Raw genomic sequence first — 24,764 nt, forward strand, 5'->3', positions numbered from 1 at the left:
GTTTGACCTCACAAATGCTCTTTTGGAAGAAGGAGCCTAATCTCCCACAGATCTGGTAGAAAACCTTCCCAGAGTAGCAGAAGCTGTTATATCTGCAGAGGGGCCGACTCCAGACTCGGAGGTCAGAAAAGCTCCCGTAGGCGTAATTTGGAGATGCCTCAATACTTTGTTCCGCACAGTGTACTGTGTTTCCATATATGTTGCTAGGATCAGATGCCGTTTTTACATTAAGTAATGGCCATTAAGAAAATTGGTATCGTCTGCGGAGCCCTCCAGTACGTTCCACAGCTTCTTATTCTGAAGTTGCCGTGGTAACAGGTCATCTTTCCTGCGCCTCATATTGCGAGGCCCTTCTGAGCTGGCAAAGTTTTGTGAAATCGTTCGGAGGCATCTGCTGCCTCCTCTCGTTACTATTATCACCGAGGTTCACTCATTATCACCCATAACCTCTATACAGAAAAGCTTTGCATATAATCCACATTACCGGAGGTTACCACGGTTACGACATATCACTAATTACTTCTAGGAAATATTCCGGTAGGACACATCTGCATCAGGAAGGCCTGCGCTGAATCTAAATGTATAGCGTGAAGATGGGAATCTAGATTTACTGTAAATGTTTCCAATGTCTCACGTCAAGTCGCCGCCATATCTGCAGATCTATAAATGTAATATTTAGTATTATGAGTGGGAGATATATTCTCAAATTGAACTGTTTTCGTGAAATCTGCTACCGACTGTTTGCAGCTGAGAAGCAGAATGTTATTTACATCAGAGAATGCATACCGCCCTCAGTACGCAGGCATATGCTCTTGTTTCTGCCATAAATACCATCCTTTGGCAGCTCAATAAGATCTATTAGGCAAACGAAAAAAAGCCAAAAACATGCAATGTGAATACAATTTAATGACAACATATACACTTATCACCATATGGCTTAGATAGATAATGCTACCATACAATACACATAACCAATAACAACCTTTAGTACACATAAATAATTCTGCTATACCGTAGACATATCAAATACAACAATAGTTTACATAGCACATAGAATCACAGAGTATACATAAATAATCCTGCTATATAGTACAAATAACAAATACCAGTACACATTAATAAATCTGCACTTCAGTATGGAAACAAATACCATTATACAGTACACATAAATAATTCTGCAATACAGTATACATGAGAAATATCACTATATAGGACGCATAAATCTATACACTGCACATGACAATTGTGACATACAGTACACATAACAAATATAACCATACAGCATATGTCGCGGGCGGAGGAGGGGACGCTGCGCTCTCCCACTGCTCGGGTCCGGCTGCCGCTGCTGCTGCTGCGGCCGCTGCTGCTCGGTGGCTCGAGCGATGGGCCGGATCCCGGAGACTCGAGCGGCGCTCCTCGCCCGTGAGTGAAAAGGGGATTGGTTTTGGGGATTTATTGTCCGTGACGCCACCCACGGTTGTGGTGATATTGGTGACACCACCGCTGCTCTGTATGGGGATCCCGGGAGCGGTGACAGGGAGCAGCTGTGTTGTTATTTCTCCCCTCCGTGGGTAGGGGGTTGGTTGTCCCGGGGCCCCGGTGATGGGGTAGGGATGGATGGCAGGCCGGGTGCGGGGCCTGGTGAGGTGCAGGGTCGCGGGGGCAGCGCTGTGCTGCACGGCACAGTGGTACTCACTCAGCCTGAGATGTTGACACAGTTCTCGGTTAAACACACGGCTGGAAAGACGGTTCCCACGGACGGCTGCTGTTGCTTTTCCCCGGTAGTTGACGGTGACGGTCTCTGTCCCTGCACCTAATGAAATGTTGGTAGCGATGGGTTCCCACCGGTAACCCGCTCCCCGACTTGGATATGGGCCGGAGGAGCCCCTCTGTGCCCGCAGGCGCTGGCCCTGAGAAACTGGTGCCTTGGCGGTGGCGGTGTCTCTCTCCTACGGTTGGACTGTTGCCTTCAATCGGGACTTAGTTGTTGGGAGACCCGGGGGTCCCCTTCACTGACGGATTTGGCAAATTCACGGCGACTCCTAGCCTTGCCGGGATCCGAAAGGCCCCTGCCTATGGTGCTGGCTTCTCTTCGTATACCGGTCCGGTACCGCCGGGCCACCACCCGTCCACGGTCCTTTCGGCAACCTCCGATCAGCCTCTCCTGCAGACGGTCACCGCCATCTGCTAACCTTGCTGTCTCAGTCCGGGGCACACACCCGGACCAACTTCAGGCTTTCAACTGTCACTTTCTCTTCCACCTTAACTCCTCTCTCTTGCTCCTCTACCACTTCACTCCAACTTCCACTCTAATCTCACTTCAACTCCTTCCACTTCCTCCTCCAAACTCTATCTGCCTGTGTTTTCCCTCCTCCAGGACTGTGAACTCCTCGGTGGGCGGAGCCAACCGCCTGGCCCACCCCCTGGTGTGGACACCAGCCCCTGGAGGAAGGCAACAAGGATTTTTGGTGTAGTTTCGGTGTACCTATCCGGGGTGTAGGGTGTGGTGGTGTCATTACCTGTGACCCCTGGCTTGCCCAGGGCGTCACACATACATATGACACATATAAATCTATACACTACACATGGCAATTGTGACAGACCGTACACATATCAAATACAACCATAGTTTACATAACACATAGAACCACAGAGTATGCATAAATAATCCTGCTATATAGTACAAATAACAAATACCAGTACGCATTAATAAATCTGCATTTCAGTATAGTAACAAATACCAATATGCAGTACACATAAATAATGCTGCGATACAGTATACATGAGAAATATTACTATATAGGACACATATATAAAGCTATATAGTACACATGGCAATTGTGACATGCAGAACACATAACAAATACAACCATACAGTATACATAAATAATGCTGCCATTCAGTAAACATAACAAGAACAACCATACATAAATAATTCAGCAATACAGTACACATATCAAATACAATCATAGAGTTTACGTAACAAATTGAATCACAAAGTATACATAAATAATTCTGCTATACAGTACAAATAACATCTTTTAGTACACATTAATAATTCTGTACTTCAGTATGTGACAAATACCAATATACGGTACACATAAATAATGCTGTAATACAGTATACATGAGAAATATCACTATATAGGACACATAAATCTATACACTACACATGCCAATTGTGACATACAGTACACATAACAAATACAACCTTAGAGTATCCATAAATAATTCTGTAATAGCATACAGATATCAGAGTATACATAAATAATCCTGATATAACGTACAAATAACATCTTTAAGTACACAATAATAAATCTGCACATCAGTATAACTACCAATATACAGTACACATAAATAATACTACAATACAGTATACATGAAAAATATCATTATACAGTACACATAAATCTATACTACACTACACATGACAATTATGATATACAGTACACATGACAAATACAACCATAGAGTAGACATCAGTTATGTGAAATCGTTCGGAGGCATCTGCTGCCTCCTCTAGTTACTATTATCACCGAGGTTCACTCATTATAACCCATAGTCACATGCTGCACTCAGAGTAATGGGTCCTGCTGTGATGGGCCCCTGTCGATCCCCGGATAGTTCGGAGGCACAACCCGGCACACCCTTCTGTGTTCCTTCCCTGGTCGTCTTCCTGCGCTGGCCTCTCCCACCTGCCCCGCGCCTCACACACAGTACCCCGAGCCGTGTCCGTGGAACCTGTTGGATGGGGTCCAATGGCCATATCAGTTGTCCATGGTGGCCAGACAGGAACCCTGTGAACCATTTTCTACCGTTGAGCATTCCCGGAATCTTATCTAATTTATTGACCTAGTGTGATGTCATTGCTGCAGCATGATGAGCACAATAGGCTGTGGCAGGCCAGCTACTCAAAAGAGGAGCCGGAGATGCCGGCAAGTGGTCGACTGTTCACAGAGCTCCTACCTGGCAACAAACATTAACTGACATGAAGTCAAGTCCTATAAGTCGATTTGTTGGGTTCTGAGTAAGGAGATGAACATACTGCCACATTCCCCCTAGAAGACACGAGTATTGTTATGACATGTAATGTGAATTGTGACATGAGTTATTAGTGAAAGATTGTATTTTGCCTGACAGTACGGAGAGTTAGGGTTAATAATATGGACTAGCCAAGAGTAGGAGGGGCTAAAGTGAGGGACAGACACAGTTTCCTGTCAAAAGGTTAGATAGGGCCCAGTGTGCTGTAGTGATGGACCTATGGTCTGACTAGTGAGGAAAACCGCATGTAGTGGGTGTCCGTGACGTAAGTGGAGACTGAGACAATGGATAGCATGATCCTGAGTAAAGAAGGAGGAAAACTGATGGAAGGATGGAGTGGTTAACTGGAGCCGGGTCCTGGAACGTCATGTCTAGCAGTGTGGCCCAAGTTTATAGCTCAGAGAGGTAACGGGCTAGGACAGAACGTGAGACAAAGAGACTGTCCTGGGCAGGAGTTCCAAGTCATCAGTAAGCTAAGAAGCGAAGTACCGGCCATATTGGCAAACTAGTTCCTATAAGAGGGAAGAAGACGCAGAACTGTAGGTTATGAATAGGACTCTCACTAGCGGCTTGTAGTACCTAGCTGGGTTGTGGTGAAGGCAGGCGAACCAGTGGAAACGGAGTTGAGAGAAAGGAATTAAGACTGTGTGTGGAAATGCGCCATATCGTGAAGTAAACGTTCTTTAAGCTATGTGCATTATCCCCTCCAAGTTACCGTTTAGTAATAAGTTTAATTTTGAGTGGTGGTCTCTCTCATTGAACTGTTCAACATCTGTTCCTGGCCAGCTGAAGTCACCACCATCATGCGGCCTGTAAGGGTGTAGCGCCCTCATAGCACAAGTCCACACACCCAGCCAGGACTCCCACCTTCATGCGGCATAATAGATGAGTACCTCGCCCATGGCTACCTCCTTGTGCCACATTATATTAGTATAAGAGAAGTCAGAAAGGAATGGGCAATCCCTATTAGTGCAGAGTTACAGTAGTTCAGGTGGGAGATGATTTGGGCTCTGATTTGGTTTTTAGCTTTTTTCAGTGGTAAAACCTTTGATTCAACTTATTTGTGCAGTAAATAAAATAAAGTGAAAATCTCACATTATAAAAAGCCGTTATAATAGGATTTACAAGTAATCTGCCTGCCCGAAAAACACTAATTTCTATTTGTTCATTTTTCATCTGAATGAAGCACTCATCAGTTGTCACGCATTTCCAGAAATCCCATTCTTCAGCCAGTCTCATCTGCACTCACACTTAGCCTTGTCCAAGGGGTGCCAGAAACCAATTTGAGAATCTCTGAAGACGAGGATGGTTAATGGGAAGCCTGTCTCTCTGGGGAACAGAGTCATTAGAGGAGGACATTATCGTGGAAATGTGCAGTGAATTCCAAAACGGCATTTACTTACTGCTTTCTGCTTTTTCTTAAGACTTTAAAAAAAAAAAAAGAAAAAAAAATTCTGGAAAGAAAATTAAATAGAATAATTTCTAGTAAAAAAAATTTAAATCATAGGTAGACATGTAAGATTTCTATAAGGTGAATTTCATATTCTGAGTTGCTAGAGCAAATCTGTCATTTGATTTCACACTGACAAATTGCATACATTATTATTATTATTATTATTATTATTATTATTATTATTATCATCAGGACTGTCTGTTTCTTTTTTTATGTACCATATAATGTATTGAATGTCAGGACAAAAATTCCAAGTGGGGTGAAATAGTGAAATGAATGCAATTCAACCAGCACAGTACAATTGTCACGATGGTTTCCCGTCAGTAGGAGACTTGTGACAGATTTGATACTGGAGCCTCACTTTGCCTTGTGAGACTTTGGAATTTAAATGTGTTTTCTTTTGGTGCACCAAGGGTTAATGTCAATTTTCCTTGCTAGCAGCTTCTGGTTACTTCTCCTCATGTGTAGTCGAACTCTGACCACACCCATCACCTTTAAATAGTCACATGTACCATCACATGATGCCGGTTATAGAGAATCCACATTCTTATACTAGACATGGAGGAGGATGGTTGCTCTGGTAGCCACTGGAGCCTTGCTGTTGGTATTATTATTATTATTTCTTTATAGAGAACCATTAATTCCATGGTGCTGTACATGAGAAGGGGTTACATACAGAATACATACACAAGTTACAGTAGACAGACTAGTACAGAGGGAAGAGGGCCCTACCCTTGCGGGCTTACAATCTATAGGATTTAGGGGAGGAGACAGTAGGTGGGGTGTAGATTGGTCAGGCGGCAGCCCCGCTTGGTAGTCGGGCGGCGGCTCCGCACGATAGTGAAGCAGTGAATAGTACTGCTGCTGGAAGCAGTGTAGGTTGCAGTGTGAAGTTGGTGTTTATTCTTTTTTGTCTACTCCCCTGTTTGTCTTCCTTTCCTCATGTATTATTTTTGCCGCAGTGGGACTAGTGCTCTTGATGGCCATCTCACTAGTGAGGGTGAGTTCAGGGCTAGCAAGAGACTAGGTATCCAGCTCGGCGACAAGTAAAAGAACCCGTATAGGGACATTAGAGAGATTAGGGTACAGCCTCAGGTGAGTGCAAGAGGTGTCCCCGCTCCCTTCTCCCTATCGCCAGGGCCCACTGTTGTTATTATGTCCGTGGTGTACCTTGTTTATGGCAGCGCTCGTTTGGGTTCCCTTGTGTTTGGTGGAACCTCAATAGCCACAGTGTGACAGCAATTATGGTAATGCCACACTAATATGTGTATTGTAAGATTCTGACTTGCTTGGCTGCATGTTGAGGTGGATACAGGAATCATTTCCATGTAAATGTCTGGCTTGTTTATTCAGTCCTCATTAACCATGCAGTAAAACAAACTCAAAACAGCCTTCTGCCTGCACAAGTATACAAACTGAAAATAACAATGTGGGGATGCGAGTAGTCAGTCTCACCCAACTTATTAACTGCTCGTAAACCCGGTCCTAACACGCCATATTAACTCTCAGCATTGACCATGCTGGAGCCCGTTTCCAAGCTTACGTCACCGAGACTATCAACCTTGCTGAACATCTCCCCTCAAGGAGATTTCCGGTGACCTTATCACAGTATTTATTTATATTTTGTACATAGTTGAATCACTCGCCATTGTTTCCATGTACAAGGTATGGATTTTGGCTACAAATCTTCTATGAAGACCACTTGTGGCCAGTCTTCTCCAAACAGTAGTTGCTACCAGTTCTAAGCTGATGCCACTGCTGGACATCTTCCAATTTCAAAGGGAAGCAAGAACGATGTTTCTTTAATCTGTTGTACTAAGTCTCTTATACTGGCCACTGTGTCTGTCTAAGGTCCTCAAAGTTGCCTATTTCTTGATGTCCTCAATGCTGAGAACTATAAGCAGATACTTATCCATCATGGAATACCATTAGGGAAGTGTCTGGTTCCAAATTTATTCTGCAGTTGGACAATGGACCGAAACCTGCCGACAATGTCATTAGGAACTACGTTTAGTGTAAAGAAAAGCATACAGTCCTGGAAGTGATGATCCGGCCCCAATCTCACATCATCCAGTCTGTCTGAGATTATATGGAGAGACAGATGGAATTTCACAAGCTTCAATCAGAGAAGATCTGTGGTTAGTTCTCCAAGATGTTTATAACAACCACCCTGATGATTTCTATATATACAGTGTATATATATATATATATATATATATATATACATAGTCACTTCCGTCTCTCTACATTAGAGACTTGTGACAGTATCTGGGCCAGAGTCTCACATTGCCATCTGAGACTCCTTATATTAAACATATTTTCTTTTCTTTTGGTGCTTATAGGGTTAATGTCAGTTTTCCTTTACAGCAGTTTCTGATTCCTGGCCTCAGGTGCTTCCGGTTGGTGACCAGTCCCTTACCCTATATATGGTCACATCTCCCAGTAGAGGGCGACGGCTCTTCTAATTCATTCTGAAGGTAGGCCTGGAGGTGGAAGGATCTGCTGAGCCCTTTGTTGTTAGAAGCGGTGTAGGCTGCAGTCCTGGTGGATGATTGCTGCCGTGAAGTTGGACCTTATTCTTTGTTGTTTACCCTGTCTGTCATACCTTCCCTTTATGTTGTTTTAGTGCAGTAGTGGGACTTGCGATCCTCATCTGCCAGCTCACTAGCCAGGGTTATCGCAAGACTTCCTAGGGTTTCAGGTATCCTGCTCGGCGACAGGTGTGGAACCTGTATAGGGCTTTCCAGGAGTGAAGGGTGCAGCTGCTAGTAAGTTAAGGAGGTGTCCCATCATTCCCTTCCCTAGTGACAGGGCCCACCATTGTTAACATGACCCTTGTTTGTTGTAGTGAACCCCTTGTTTGTTGTGTGTCTCACCGCGCATAGAACATTCCCCAATTATATATACAGTATATACAGTATATATATACCCTTTACAATAGGTGATGATCAATGTCGACCTCCTCCCTCTCCCTGCAGTGACTACCACACAGGCCGCAGAGCGTGCTCACTAAGTTCTGTAATAGAAGTGAACCTTATCTCTAGGTGTCGGCTGTGATAAATAAATAAAATAAATCATTATTTTTATATAACGCTAACATATTCTATCGTGCTTTACATAAATCATAAATACGGTCCCCATTGGGGCTCACAATCTAAATTCCCTATCTGTATGTGTTTGTAGTGTGGGAGGAAACCGGAGAACCCGGAGGAAACCCACACAAACACGGGGAGAACATACAAACTCCTTGCAGATGTTGTCCTTGGTGGGATTCGAACCCAGGACCCCAGCGATGCAAGACTGCAGTGCTAACCACTGAGCCACCACAAGGCTGCAGTGCTAACCACTGAGCCACTATGCCGCCCCTGTGATAAACATCTCTGGAAATTATGTGGTAACAACTCAGGCAAAATGGCTGCACCCATACTCATTTGGAATAACAAAAACAAATATCACAGTATAAAAGCAGATTGTATATAAAGAAATGGGTCAGTATAGTCTAATAATTGATAGTGGGCTCCGATGTAACACGTGGTACAGGGCCACCACCAACCATGCGTCATTTATAATATTGGTGTTTTCTTATATAAGCGAGGGATATCAGGACCTCCTGAAACACAGAGATCTGGTGTGTGACCGCTACATCTACCCCTCTATAGCTGTACTGTGCTGATAATATGGCTGTGTAATAACAATTACTCATAGGCCTGAACTGCCTGAGAATATGTGATTAATGTCAGGAGATTAATCTTGCAAAGGGTAGGTCAAGACTCAGAGCCTTTTCTCTAAAAATAGGAGCATCACGAATATAGGATTAATTGCTCGCCCCAATCACATCAGTGGTGGAGGTTAATAATATGCAACGGGAACGCTGAAAACTGTGGAATGAAACATCAGATAAGGAGCCATTTTAAAGAAGTCTAATAATATTCAGAAAATAAAAAAGATAATGCAAAAAGAAATCAAAAGTATAAGAAGTTGAGTGGCAACTCATCATATGGCCATTTAAAAGGAATCTGTCAGCAAGTTTTTGCAATGTAAGCTGAAGACAGCATGCTGCAAGGGTTGAAACAAAGAATTCAGGGATGCTTGTCTTGTCATGTTACGATCTGTTTTATTTGCTATGTTTGTGTAACCATGATTTCTAATTCCTCAGACTACAATGTTAGGGCAGTCCGACACACCCGTTGCTGTGATTGACACCTCACTGTCAATGTACAATCTCTATAGAGAGCCTGATGTGCGCATTGACAGCTCTATCAACTCTACTACATGCTAAATTGAAAAATTCTAATTCTGTCAGAACGCCTGCAACCACTAATATAATGTTGCAGGTGTATCAAGGTTGACAGGCAGTCGTGTGGTGTCCGGCTATAGAAGGTCACAGCGTTTGGCTGTGCAAACTGCTCCCTGACCTTCTATTATTTCTGCTTTGTTTTCATCCCTTTCCCTTTGGGACCCTGCAGAGTTCCTCAGCCAGTCAGCCGATTTTCATCAGTGCTTGCCTTGGTGTCTTTATATAGCTTCACTTGCTTGCTATCACTCGGTTCTGGTGCTATTATACTATATATTATATATATTATACTATATATTATATTATATGGTGCTCTTATACCCTTTACAAGTCCTCAGTGCAAGCAGTCAGCTTGCATACATCTTGAGAAACTTTGTGGTTGTTGCAGTTCCTCTCCCTGAGTTATCTGGAGATAAGTTGTTTGCTCACTTTCCCCTGTTTGTGATCCCTTTGTGTTCTTTAGAGCTTAGTAGGATTGACTAAGCGCTCATCCCATCTGCTCCCTACCTAGGGCCTACTTCAGGGTCAGGTGTCCGACTTGGCGCATAGGTGCAGAACCTATCTAGGATGGTGAGGGAAGCCATGGCCCAGAGGTAGGTTTGGTCAGGGGTCACCATCTTCCCTTTCCCTAGACACAGGGTTTCCCTTCTCTTTCGCTGTTCACTTGGTACTTCGTCGTACCTAGCATGACAGCTAAGTGATACATTGCTGGATTCAGGATCTCTGAATCATGCTGCTCTTTCGTTGAGGTATCAAAAACTTGCTTATGATTCCCTTTAAGGATGCTATAAATCAAAGAAATGGGAAGCAAAATCACAGATAGGGTCTTATCCAAGAGGAGCAGTGGGTAAAGTGAGATCTAGGAGACTCACCTGTTGGGTTTGTGGGGGTCACAACTACTGTATGCAGTAACCTGATGTATGATGTAAAAGACAGGCCAAAGAAAGGGTTAAACAATACTGCTCTGCCGCAAAAGGGGAATCCAGTCCAGCTGCAATGTGATTAGTCCTGAAGAAGGACACTAATCCCCTTATTTTACCTGCTCATTGCTGCAGATAGGGCAAAATTGATATTTAATCCCGGTGCCCAATCTGCCATGTGCTTTTAATATAGTTATGGCATCTCCTTACGTTGCAGAGGGACTATTGGGCTTTTTCAGTCACAAAGGCGAAAGTTCAACAGCTGACCTCTTATAGCTATGGTGTACTGGTGAGAGCCTGGCCATGGCAAGGGCATTTTTTTTTACCCTGCCCTTTTTATGTAGTGTAGTGCTTTTAATTTGAGTACCAGTATATTGCATATGTGGGTTGAGTGCCTTGTCATAAATAAAGAGTAGACGGTTTTCAATAAAGGAGGCCAAAGCAAATTCAAGAAAATTACTAAAGAATCTTGTCTCAAGACAATGATAAGAAACAACAACTTTCCTGGTGTTTTGTTTTTCACGTTGTCTTTACTTCATTTATTTTAATAGACAGCAGCCGGGCGACGCACACGTAGAGTTGTCATCCTGATATATGGATGTGTCAGGAGAGCTTCATAGACTTGTCAGACGCAGGGTGGACAGAGCAGTGACTGAGACTATTTGTGACGGGCAGTTTGTCGGGATATTAATGCATTCTCTGTACGGTCCCTTCAAGTACATCAGCTGCAAAGTGAGAGAAATGACTTTGAGAGATGAATGGTGGTAAAAAGCGCATATATAATATATACAGTATATATATATATATATATACATATATATATATATATATATATATATATATATATATATATGTGTGTATATATATATATATATATATATACACTACAGTTCAAAAATTGGTCACCCAGACAGTTTTGTCTTTTCCATGAAAAATCATACTTTTATTTATCAGATGAGTTGCATAATGAATAGAGAATATCGTCCAGACAGTGACGAGGTTAGAAATAATGATTTTTACTTGAAATAATGATTTTCTCTTCACACTTTGCTTTCGGCACAGAATGCTCCTTTGCAGCAATTCCAGCTTTGCAGACCTTTGGCATTCTAGCTGTTAATTTGCGGAGGTAATCTGGAGATATTTCGCCCCATGCTTCCCCCTCCCACAAGTTGGATTGTCTTGATGGGCACGTTTTGCACCATACATTCAAGCCTCTCCCACAACAGCTCTATAGGGTTGAGATCTGGTGACTGGGCCACTCCATTACAGATAGATACCAGCTGCTGCTTCTTCCCTAAATAGTTCATGCATAATTTGGAGGTGTGCTTTTGGTCATTGTCCTGTTGTAGGATGAAATTGGCCCCAATCAAGCGCTGTCCACAGGGTATGGCATGGCGCGGCAAAATGGAGTGATAGGTTTCTTTATCCAAAATCCCTATTACATTGTACAAATCTCCCACTTTAGCAGCACCAAAGCAACCCCAAACCATCACATTACCTCCACCATGCTTGACAGATGGCGTCAGGCACTCTTCCAGCATCTTTTCAGTAGTTCTGCGTCTCACAAATGTTCTTCTGTGTGATCCAAACACCTCAAACTTCGATTCATCTGTCCATAACACTTTTTTCCAATCTTCCTCTATCCAATGTCTGTGTTCTTTTGCCCATATTAATCTTTTCCTTTTATTAGCCAGTCTCAGTTATGTCTTTTTCTTTGCCACTCTGCCCTGAAGGCCGGCATCCCGGAGTCGCCTCTTCACTGTAGACGTTGACACTGGCGATTTGCAGGTACTATTTAATGAAGCTGCCAGTTGAGGACCTGTGAGGCATCGATTTCTCAAACTAGAGACTCTAATGTACTTGTCTTGTTGCTCAGTTGTGCAGCGCGGCATCCCACTTATCTTTCTGCTCTGGTTAGAGCCTGTTTGTGCTCTCCTCTGAAGGGAGTAGTACACACCGTTGTAGAAAATATTCAGTTTCTTGGCAATTTCTCACATGGAATATCCTTAATTTCTAAGAACAAGAATAGACTGTCGAGTTTCACATGAAAGTTCTCTTTCTGGCCATTTTCAGAATTTAATGGAACCAACAAATGTAATGCTCCACATTCTCAACCAGCTCAAAAGAAGGTCAGTTTTATAGCTTCTCTAATCAGCAAAACTGTTTTCAGCTGTGCTAACATACTTGTGTCGCGGGCGGCGGGGTGCTGCGCTCACCACGCTCGGGTCCGGCGCTGCTGCTGCTCGGTGGCTCGAGCGGTGGGCCGGATCCGGGGACTCGAGCGGCGCTCCTCGCCCGTGAGTGAAAGGGGTGGTTTGTTGGTGTTTGGGATGTCGGTTTGTGACGCCACCCACGGTGTGTGGTGAGGTTGGGGCACCACCGCTGCTCTGTACGGGGATCCCGGGAGCGATGACAGGGAGCAGCTGGGATGTTTTCCTCCCCTCCGTGGGTAGGGGGATTTTGGTAGTCCCGGGGCCCGGAGTTGGTATCTGTTTGGTGTATTGCGGGGCCTGGCCAGGTGCAGGGTTGCGGGGCAGCGCAGTGCCAGACGGCACGGTGGTACTTACTCAGCCAGTAAAGCACACGGAGTCTCTGGTAAAACAAACGGCTGGATGGACGAGTCCCACAGATGGCTGCGACGGTCACTCCCGGTAGGTTGGTGGTAACTGTCTCTCCCTGCACCGGTATTATGTTCTCGGCCCCGATGGCTTCCCACCGGTAACCCGCTCCCCAGCGGTAGGTTGGCTAAGGGAGCCCTGTATGCCCGCAGGCTCTGGCCCTGGGAGCTCTAGCTCTGGCGGTAGCTTTCTCTCCCTCACGGTTTGGACGGTTGCCTTCAGTCGGGTCTTTACTGCTGGGAAACCCCGGAGGTTCCCGTCACTGACGGATTTGACCGGTTTAACGGCGACTCCTAGCCTGGTCGGGGTCCGTAGGCCCTGCCGGATGGTGCTGGCTTCTCTTCGCTCCCCGATCCAGTACCGGCGGGCCACCGCCCGTCCCCGGTCCTTTTGGTTGTGCGTCAATCGGCCTCTCCTGCAGACGGTCACCACCGTCTGCCAACCTTGCTGTCAGGTGCCCGGGCCACGTACCCGGACACGGCCAGTCAGTTCCTCCACTACCACTTCCCCTGACTCTCTCTCTCTACACTCCAAACTCAACTCCCTTCCTTTTCCAGCCTCCAGGATTGTGAACTCCTCGGCGGGAGGAGCCAACCACCTGGCTCCACCCCACCTGGTGTGGACATCAGCCCCTGGAGGGAGGCAACAAGGATTTGTGTTTGACTTCGATGTTCCTAACCGGGGTGTGGGGTGTGTTGTTGCAGTTCCTGTGACGTCCTGGCTTGTCCAGGGCGCCACACTTGCACAAGGGTTTTTAAAGGGATTTCTAAACATCCATTAGCCTTCTAACACAGTTAGCAAACACAATGTATCATTAGGACATTGGATTGGTGGTTGTTGGAAATGGGCCTCTAAACACCTATGTAGATATTGCATTAAAAACCAGACGTTTGCAGCTAGAATAGTCATTTACCCCATTTACAATGTATAGAGTGTATTTCTGTTTAATTTAATGTTAGCTTCACTGGAAAAAAAATGTGCTTTTCTTTCAAAAATAAGGAAATATCAAAGTGACCCTAAACTTTTGAACTGTAGTGTATATGCATGTTTTTTTTTCTATGACTATTCAGGTTAGCTTAAGACTAGGGGCTGTGGAGGCCTGAAACGCGTTGCTGGTGTGTTTTCTTGTGAATTTTTAGACCTATATGTCAGTCAGCCGTGGTTTAAGGATTACAAAAACCTTAATTTTTATATCACAACTGTGCTGGGGTTTTTTCCTTACCATTTGTGCTGTTGTTCGGTTTCTAGCCGTTCTTTGGACAGGCGACCCGAACACTCCGCTCTTTTTCCCTCCCTGCAATGGATGACGGAAGGCCCGAGTTCTCAAAAAGGTTAATTCCAAGATAGTTTGTGGGTTTTTTTGCGACTTTACAAATATCTGACTCTACAAAATATCTCACGTCCGGCAGCACTTTTCCAATTATCTTATCGTCATAAATTCAGGCCGTGGACAACCCACCTATAAGTGTCACCGCGCAGAAGCTTGTTGCCTAGCAACAAGGACGAGATAAAAGTGTGTCATTCATAACTAATGTAACAGCGGCTAATATTTGTGAACCACGGTGAATGGAAAATGCTGAAAGTTTCGCTTCATTTTACTTTTGCTTATTCAGATAATCTGAAGTAATGCTCTGTACACTGCGCCACAAAGTGAGTGAAACGCTGCAAAAAAATGTGTCTAAGTGAATCATGTCAACAACTGTAAAGAAATTCACTTTTATTCATTCAATTTAATCCTCATAGTAGGAAAAACCAACCATGTATGAGCGGTAAATTGACTGTATTGGTATCACACATGATAACATGCGCCTCATTGGGTCACTGAAACATTGTGATGGCAAAAAGGCTATCAAAAAGGTAAAAAGCAATAATGTCTTATAAATCAAGAAGCATGAGCTGGACGGGCTCCATAACAAAAGGTATTTTTTAGTCCGTAAAAACAGGTTACACTCTATTAGAACCATCCCTAGGTGATTTATCGTTTTCAATCAGCGACATAGTACAGGAATAATACTGCCATACAATGCTTAAAGGGGTCCTGTCACCGGGTCAGAAGGGTCCAGTCTTTGCTTTTATTTTATTCTATTCCCCCTGAGAATTCAGTTACAGTATTTATATATATATATATATATATATATATATATATACTTATTTATTTATTTAAATTTGCTATACAGTTCCAGAGATACCGGCCTTTTTGTTTTGTGCTCATTTTTAATGTTTTGGGGTTTTTTTAAAAAGGGGGCGGTGCTTACAGGGTAATAATACAAATTAGCCCAAAGAACCGCCCCTGAGGATCCTGTTAGCCATGCCCCTGAAGATCCTGTTAGCCATACGCCTGAAAATCCTGTTAGCCATGCCCCTGAGGTATCTTGTTAACCATGCCCCTGAGGTATACCATTAGCCATGCCCCTGAGCATCTTGTTAGCCATGCCCCTGAGGATCCTGTTAGCCATGCCCCTGAGGTATCCTGTTAGCCATGTGTGGAGACACGGGGCTCAGTGGGTGCTCTCGTCCACTAAAACCCACCGCCTTTAGAAAGACAGCGTGGCTCAGGGCTCATCCCAACTGAACGCCGGCCTCCTTAACCGTGGGCGGAACACTACTCAGACAACACAGGGTGAGGGAACCACAATAATTAGACTTTATTGGATCCCCAAAATATTAACGGCACATAACACATAACCAGCAAAACACACAAATGTAACAGGCACCAGAGTATCACCCTTCCACTGGCTCACCAGGGATTTAGAATGTCCATGCCTCAGAGCTTCCAGGGCCGCTTACTCCAATCCAGCAGCACCCCACTTTCGGCGGGCACCCGAGAAAGGAATAGCGCCAGATTTAGGAAGCTGTGTGAGGTCTGTAAAGTCTGTAGCCAGGTGACCGGATTGTCCCAACCTGAGTGTCCTCCTTAGGTAGTCCTGATATGATGTTACAATCCTGGCAGCCGGAGTCGAAATCCCTAGGCTGTGGATATGGTCTCCAACCGGAACCGGAGTCCCTAGATTGAAGCCATAAGATATCCTGATCCTCTAGTCAGCTCCTGAGAGCTTAGACTGGATCCATCAGCATTCATTAACAACCTGGTGGCTTAAAGAAGTCCCTTTTATAGCCACGGCCTTCCACTTAGATACACTGCGTCCTCATCGATTGGTTGGACAAGAGCGCCTCTCCCATTGGATGAATCTCAAGCTACATGGACAATGTTCATCCAAATGATGTCTACAGAAAGACTGAGGGTATACATGTAGTCTGGGAGTCACCGACTAGACAATGGCTACTAAGGTAATCACATTAGCAATACACAACTACAATACATTGATTACTGGAAAAGTCTGGAGAAACAATACGTCTGGCTTTCAGTGGCCAACACAATTACATGAGTCCAAAAGAGTCTTGCAAAAACAATAAGGGACTTATCCCCCGTCTATAAACAATCTATCATCCTGTGTGGCTGAATTTTAAGAAACTTTAACCCATGAGAGTCCATGTCGTCACACCATGCCCCTGAGGTATCCTGTTAGCCATGCCCCTGAGGATCATGTTAGCCATGCCCCTGAGGATCCTGTTAGCCATGCCCCTGAGGGATCCTGTTAGCCATGCCCCTGAGGGATCCTGTTAGCCGTGCCCCTGAGGGATCCTGATAGTCGTGCCCCTGAGGATCCTGTTAGCTGTGCCCCTGAGGATCCTGTTAGCTGTGCCCCTGAGGATCCTGTTAGCCATGCCTCTGAGGATCCTGTTAGCCATGCCCCTGAGGATCCTGTTAGCCATGCCCCCTATAAAGACCACAAAATAAGCATTAAATGAAAAAGCTCCTATGTCTGGAACCATATGGTGAGAATTTAAAAAAAACAAGAAATATAAAACTCAAGAGATCAGCGAGAATATACCCTACTTATTGTATTGATGGTTGGAGTATACATGACAAGTACTTTTTACCATTTACCTTTTTCTCATCCCCTATGTCCTCATAGATTGTAGCAGGAACCTCTCTCCTATTGGGATCTGTTGAATTTTGTGTTTTTGTAATGTATTTATTGACTGTACATCTTCCCTATAAAAAGTAAAAAGTGCTACGGAATATGTTGGCGCTATAGAATTAAAAAAAGATTATTATTATTATTATTAGTAGTGTATAATTTACTAATATATATGCATAACAGATCATATGTTCAGCTTTCATTTTCAATTTTACTTTACTTAATATGTGGTATCCCCCCCCAAAAAAAATGTTTTCACTATACTGTATAGTGTGTTACACGCCCAAGTTTAACTCCTTTGCTCCTTTGATTGGCGCTAGCTCTGATCACAGCAGTTTAATCCTCTACATGCCACTGTCAATTGAGAAGTGTTCCTTCTGATACTTATTACCCCTACCTCCCCTACAAAACGATTTTTTGTGTCTGCACCGCTTGTACATTTACAACGTCTAACCTGTGGGCTTTGGGAAATACAGTATACAAAAGGCAGCAATAATACAATATTGCAGTGTATTGATAAAAACAATGAAATCCAGAGCTTTGAAAAGCAATAAAATACAAAGCTTTGAAAAAGTATTCACACCCCATTCAATTTGCCACATTTTTTTCACTTTACACCCACATCGTTAAAACTGTAATGGAAATGGCACATGGTTTTCTAAATATCTAAAACATTATAAATCTGAAATTTGTGACATGCAGCCTCCCTGAGTCAATGCTTTGGAGGGTCACCTTGTGCTGCAATTACTGCGGTAAGTCTTTTGGGAGATGTCTCTATCAGTTTTGAACATCTAGAGACTGAATTTTCTCCCTTTCTTCTCTGCACATGAGCTCAAGCTCAGTGAAATTGGATGGAGATGTCTGAGAACATCAGTTTTCAGGTCCTGTCACAGATCCTCGCTGGGATTTAGGTCTGAACTGTGACTGGTCCAATTACACACATGAGTATGCTTTTGTCTAAACCATACATTGTAGCTCTGTTTAAGGTCATTGTCCTGCTGGCACATTTCCTCCAAAATTGTCCTGTTTCTAGCTTCCTCCATCTTCCCATCACCTCTGACCAGTTTTCTTTTCCCTACTGAAGAAAAGCCTCTCCAAAACTGCAACCACCATGTATGATGGTGGGGATAGTGTTTTCAGGGTAATGTGCAGTGTTAGTCTTCCGCCACACATAGTGTTTCTCATTTAGCCCAAAAAGTTCTCCTTTTGGTTCTCATCTGACTAGAAAACCTTCTTCCACATGCTCAATGTGTCATGTCACTCAGCATTCTCTGCTCTCTTAGCCAGTCCTTATAAAGTTTCCTCAACTGTAGCTGAGCAGGAAGCTGTGACCCTGAGAAACCCTGTCGATGACCTGGCTAGTAAGAGTCAGGTGAGGTTCACTAGACCCACCATTAACAAGACACAAGGGAAGGAAAGACAAACCGTGGAAACAGCAACGAAAAAAGGATAACGTCCGAATTCTAGAACACTCCTAGGCAGGACCTTCCAGCAAGGCGGCCAGAATACAATAGATTTGTATCTTCAGCAAAGGTTACTGGAAAACACCACTACTTAAACCAACAAGGGCGTGGCTACAAAGCAGCTACAGCTGAAATGTTCTGCTAGGAGCTGCTGGTAACAAAACTGACATTAACTCCTTAGGTCCCAAAATAAATTACACTATGTTTATATATGAAACTATGTTTTTATATATATATATATATATATATATATATATATATATGTAGAGCCTTAGATAGTAATGAGTGACTCTAGTCATGAACCTGTCACTAGTCTTCAAAGATAGAGAGACGACTGTAACAGTCCCATAAATGGATATTTGCAAACTGCAAATGGAACGTCTTATGGCTTGTTTTCAAAAATGGCTTTCTTCTTGCCACTCTTCCATGAAGGCCATATTTGTGGAGTATACCACTAATAGTTTTCCTGTGGAAAAATTATACCACCTGAGCTGTGGATCTCTGCCACTTCTCCAGTAACCATGGGCTTTTTGGCTGGTTCTCTAATTAGTGCTCTCCTTCTTGGGTTGTCAGGTGGACAGCCATGTCTTGGTAGGGTTGCAGTTGTGCTATACTCCTTCCATTTTTCGAATGATCAGTGCTCCGTGAGATGTTCAGAGCTTGAGGGTTTTTTTATAACCTAACCCTGCTTTACTTTTCTACACAACTTTATCCCTGACCTGTCTGGTGTGTTCCTTGTTTTTTTTCATGTTGTTTGATCCCTAATGTTCTCAAACAAACCTCTGAGGAAAAGAAAAAGTAGGAATTCAGCAGTCAAATTAGCAATTAAAATTTGGCTTTACTAAAAGATAACGTGGCATCTGTGACGTTTGTCATTTAACCTTTTTCAAACGTACACAAGTGTAGGGAGCCGAGATTGTGTGTGCCCCTGCTCCTTGCGCAATGTTGTTATCCTTTAATAAAGCCAATTTCAATTGATGGGTTCTTTAATTTCAGCTGTATTTATGTACAAGAACCTGCAGAACTGCTTTATCATCTCATTTTTCTCAGTTATTGCCATATAACAAAAAAAGTCTCTTCCTATTCATCTGAAACATCCATGAGCCATAAATTTAGCCCAAGTCTTCAGGTGGAATCATATTTATTCATAAATCTGACGTCTTATATATTTATAAGTCTTATACTGAACATAGGGAGCAGGACTGAATTTACTCGCTACAGCTCGGGGCGACAAGGAGCCTCGATACCTAGAGAGGAAGGAAAGAAATCCACATACATATAGATGGACAGGTATGAGATTTTATGTTGCATCCACTTTTAAATCCTGAAGGCAGCAGCAAATTTTCATTTTTGCTTTTTTTATTTGCCTTCACCATTTTCACAGAGCTATACCTTTTTTTTATAGACATACTTATTTTTATTTATTTATTTTATTTATTTTATTTATTTACTTATTTTTTTTTTCATAGACATACTTATTTTTTGCAAAATAACTTATCAAAAAATGTGAAAAAATTGTGTTCCGAGCTGTAGTGTTTAAGGGTACATTTGGGGTACATATGGCATTTTGATTGCATTTTTTGTGTTAGAGGTGGTGGGGACCAAAAGTCAGCAATTTTGCTTTTTATTTTGCAACATTTAGAGTAAAGGTTAAACACTCTTAAATTTTTGGTAGATCAAACTTGTATGGACACAGTGGTACCAAATATGTGTATTTTTGTGTATTTTTAATTTTTTTTTACTAGGGAAAAGGTATTTGATTCAAATTTTAGTTGTATATATTTTTAAAAACTTTATTTCTACTTTGAAAACTTGAACCTGCAATCTCTGGATCACTTTTTCTGTGTACTGTATTACAGTATATAGTAAAAATCAGGTTCACTGGTCTTTTGTCCTGCGGGAGTTAATTCCTGCAGACTGGTGAGCAGGAACTAGGAGCTCAGGTTGCTAATTGCCTCATGCAGCAGTCTCCCCCCTATTTAAGGTATTGGTTTCATTCAGTCTGCACCCATAACAGCTCCAGCTTGTGTTTGTGACTATGGTCCTGGCTCACCCCTTGGGTGGAGGAGGGGAAGGGGAGCTATATCAGGTTTTGGGTAGGAGTTAGGGTCATGCTGGTGACTCTAACCTCGCTACCATCAAGCGTACCTCTGAGCTAAGGCACAGCGCAGGGTCCTCAGTCTGAGGGTCAACCTAGGTGTCCCCACAATGTCACTCTTCCACGTGACACTGTATAACACAGCTGCCATGTGCTCTGGATGAAGTTGGTTCACAAGGCTCAATGACCAGTTCAATAAAGGATATACTTTTCATAAATATATTTATATGTACCAGCTGTAGTAACCGGGCGTTGCCCAGGATAGTAACTGTCTCTCTGTTTCTCTCCCAGTCTCTGTCTGTGTTTCGCTGTCTGTCTCTTTGTCTGTCTCTTTCCTTGTCTGTCTGTGTCTATGTCTCTGTCTGTCTGTTTCTATCTCGCTGTCTGTATTTGTATCAGTCTATCTGTCTCCATCTCTGTGTCTCTGTCTCTCTCAATCTCTGTGTCTGTCTCTATGTGTGTGTCTGTCTGTCTCTCTCTTTCCCTGTTGGTCTCTTTCCCCGTCTGTCTTTGTCTGTCTCTTTCCCCGTCTGTCTCTTTCCCAGTCTGTCTCTTTCCCGGGCTGTCTCTTTCCCGGGCTGTCTCTTTCCCGGGCTGTCTCTTTCCCAGGCTGTCTCTTTCCCGAGCTGTCTCTTTCCCGGGCTGGCTCTTTCCCGGGCTGGCTCTTTCCCGGGCTGTCTCTTTCCCGGGCTGTCTCTTTCCAGGGCTGTCTCTTTCCCCGTCTGTCTCTTTCCAGGGCTGTCTCTTTTCCCGGCTGTCTCTTTGCCCGGCTGTCTCTTTCCAGGGTTGTCTCTTTGCCCGGCTGTCTCTTTCCAGGGCTGTCTCTTTCCAGGTCTGTCTCTTTCCCCGTCTGTCTCTGTCTGTCTATCTCTCTTTCTCTCTCTGTCTCTTTCCCTGTCTCCCTCTCTCTGTCTGTCTTTTTCTGCCCGTCTCTATCCGTCTCCCCACCGACCTCATATTACCTTACACATAAGCTTTTTATACTAACAGTTTGTTTTGTTCTTATAGCAACCACTGACAGTTGCTATTAATAGCCTGAGCTCCCACCTTCATTCAGTTTAATGGAGGCAGGATTTTGGAGAGTAACTGTAAAGCGTGGGGTTAAATTTTCCCATCAATACATAGTCTATGACGTTCCCTGAGTCACATGGAGTGTCTGTGCAAAATTTCGTGATTGTAAATGCGACGGTGCAAATTCCTTTAGCGGACACACACACACACACACACACACACACACACACACACACACACACACACAGCTTTTTATATATATATGTATATATATATACACATGTTTTTCTCACTATCTGACTTAAATTCAGAATAAACCTTTCCCATTTTAGGTCAATTAGGAACCAAAATTATTTCTATTTACCAAATGGCAGAATAATGAGAGAGAGAATGTTCTAAAGCACTTTTATTACTTTCTGTAAAGGTAAAAGTTTACATACTATGCCTTTATACAATATGGGACAGCCCATATGATGATGTCATGTTTTTGGAAGCTTCTGATAGGTTTATTGGCAACATCTGAGTTAGAGACACAACTTTCTTCACAAGGATTTTTTCTTTTGTTCTTGGGTTGATATGCAGGTGTCTGATCAAAGCACGTTCATCTCTGGTACACAGACGCCGTCTCCTTCCTGAGCGGTATGATGGCTGGACATTCCCATCTTGTTTGTACTTCTGTATAATTGTTTGTACAGATAAACGAGCCACATTCAGGTATCTGGAAATTGCACCCAAGGATGAACCAGACTCGTGCAAGTCCACAATTCTCTTCCTGAGATCTTGGCTGATTTTTTTCTACTTTACCATGATGCTACATAAAGAAGCAGTGTGTTTCAGGTGCATTAATATAAATCCACAGGTGTGTCTCTAATTAACTCAGATGTTGCCAATAAACCAATCAGAAGCTTCCGAAGACATGAAATCATCATACGGGCTGTCCCATATTGTATAAAAGCATAGCACTCTTAGTGTATGGAAACTTTTGACTTTGCAGAAAGTACTAAAAATGCCTTAAAACATTTTCTCTCTCTCGTTATTCTGGCAGTCGGCAAATATAAATAATTTTGGTTCCTAATTGACCTAAAACGTCAAAGGTTTATTCTGATTTCATATCAGATATATGAAAACATATGCATGTGTCTTTTTAGAGAGTGGAGGGAAAAACCTGAAGATGTGTCTTTATAGAGAGGGAAGGGAAAAACCTGCAGATGTGTCTTTATAGGGAGCGGAGGGAAAAACCTGCAGAGGTGTCTTTATAGGGAGCGGAGGGAAAAACCTGCAGAGGTGTCTTTATAGGGAGCGGAGGGAAAAACCTGCAGAGGTGTCTTCATAGGGAGCGGAGGGAAAAACCTGCAGATGTGTATTTATAGAGAGTGGAGGGAAAAACTTGCAGTATTTCTTTATAGAGAACGGAGGGAAAAACCTGCAGATGTGTCTTTATAGAAAGCTGAGGGAAAAACCTGCAGATGTGTCTTAATAAAGAATGGAGGGAAAAACCTGCAGATGTGTCTTTATAGAGAGCAGAGGGAAACTTTTGGTATCAACTGTATGTATGTGCTCTGTTTCTACATCTGTCTGTATGGATGAGGGCGTGGATGGCAAGTATAGTTTATATGGTAATAATGCAGTGGAGAATCCATAAATTCAATGGTCACACACTGTGCTGCTGCACCTGGAATCAGGGTTTCTGTCTAAATATTTTGCTGCTCTCAGATTAGGCGGCAAAAATCTGGTGTCAAATTTAAGGAGCTCTATCATATAAGTATATTTGTCTATTTGACAATAATGCAGTCCAAAATTCATATATTCACCTTTCACATATATTTCATATTTTACATACCATAACAAATTCAGTTCACACAATATATATCCTCTTCCATCTTCTTCCCCGCACTAGTGACAATCACTCATACTTTCCGTCATTTATCAGCTATTCCAATTTCTTTTTTTAGCTTTCCCAAACTTTTGGTAAAGTGTCAGCTCCCGGTGTCAGTCATTGAAGGATGCGGAGAACAAAAGTGTCTAATAATAGCCCTCCATTTCACAGGTTGCGGTGAGCTTTCTGCATTGTCTGCTCTCACAAAGAACCCTCCTGTGTAAGAGACTGTTCTGCTGAAGAGATAAAGGATAAATCCAAAAACAGAGGACTCTATTTTTAGCTGGAAGTGAAAGGTTCAGCGAAACAAACACTGGTTCTAAAAAAGCAATTGTAAAATTTAGGACTTTTTTTTCTAATATAGATTTTCATTACTTTTTGGTTCTGTTTTAAGTTATTTTAAGTCTATTTCCTTAGAAACTATCAGCAAGTAGGCTACCTGCTATTTTCTTATTTAGCGCCTGGAATTTAAGAAGAGATCGTTGGAATTGCTAGTATTAAGCACCAAGAGCACATACCCTAGGTCTTGGTCTCCGACTCCAAGAGTGTGCCATGTGGGCAGGGCAGGCCGGGCTGCGGAACAGAGAGGCATATGCCCCCCATCCCGCTGCCGTAGCAGTTGCACCAGTACGCACGCTGCATGATGTCAGTATTAGGGGCACTTTGCACACTACGACATCGCAGGTGCGATGTCGGTGGGGTCAAATTGAAAGTGACGCACATCCGGCGTCGCAGGCAATATCGTAGTGTGTAAAGCCTTTTTGATATGATTAACAAGCGCAAAATCGTCATAATCGTATCACCGGTGTAGCTTCGGTCATTTCCATAATTTGTTGTTGTTTGTTGATGTTGTTCCTCATTCCAGCGGCAGCACACATCGCTGTGTGTGAAGCCGCAGGAGCGAGGAACATCTCTTTACCTGCATCCTGCGGCTCACGCCAGCTATGCGGAAGGAAGGAGGTGGGCGGGATGTTTACTTCCCGCTCATCTCCGCCCCTCCACTTCTAT

Source organism: Anomaloglossus baeobatrachus, chromosome 6 (genome assembly GCF_048569485.1).
Source record: "Anomaloglossus baeobatrachus isolate aAnoBae1 chromosome 6, aAnoBae1.hap1, whole genome shotgun sequence".
NCBI lineage: Eukaryota > Metazoa > Chordata > Amphibia > Anura > Aromobatidae > Anomaloglossus > Anomaloglossus baeobatrachus.